Source organism: Colobus angolensis, unplaced genomic scaffold (assembly GCF_000951035.1).
Source record: "Colobus angolensis palliatus isolate OR3802 unplaced genomic scaffold, Cang.pa_1.0 Scaffold20, whole genome shotgun sequence".
NCBI classification, from domain to species: Eukaryota; Metazoa; Chordata; class Mammalia; order Primates; family Cercopithecidae; genus Colobus; species Colobus angolensis.
Window position 1 is genome coordinate 12,448,666 of NW_012115155.1, and position 561 is coordinate 12,449,226.

At 43.9% G+C, this 561-nt stretch overlaps 1 protein-coding gene across 6 annotated transcripts in view; it reads right to left on the reverse strand.

Moving 5' to 3' along the window:
- The window catches only part of PLEKHB2 (pleckstrin homology domain containing, family B (evectins) member 2), a 63,013-nt gene that overhangs the window by 22,019 nt on the left and 40,433 nt on the right, over window positions 1-561 (reverse strand). The gene's annotated exons all lie outside the window — the stretch shown is intronic.

The window sequence follows — 561 nt, forward strand, 5'->3', positions numbered from 1 at the left end:
CCAGGATGGTCTCGATCTCCTGACCTCGTGATCCGCCCGTCTCGGCCTCCCAAAGTGCTGGGATTACAGGCTTGAGCCACCGCGCCCAGCCGAAAAAAAGGATTTTCATGAAGAAAAGGTAACCGCGGCTGTAGAGTAAGCTTAGAATGAAGTTGTGTTGTGCTAACAAAAGAAGAGAACACTGATGCTTGGATATTAAGCCTTTTACTTTCTTCTGCCACATGTACACATTCTTCTGTAAGCTTGATCCACCTTTATCTTTTCTTACAAAGATAAAGGGAAAATCCCATCTAAAGAATGAAAACTCTGACCAGAGTAACACTCCCTTGATCCCTGACAGATAAAGATGGCATTACAAGGCTCTTACAAATGAGGTTCTCTGTCTCAGTGACCTCCTAAGGCCAGAAACAGGACGAGAGACAAGTACAAGTCACAAAAATGTTTGTTTCACAAGACTGAGCTCCCATGCATGACAAGGATCCTGCAGTTCTTTCTAAGCCTTTACTGCAAACCACGGCAGAATTCAAAGTGTTGCAGAACTTTGAGAAATACAAACGTTTC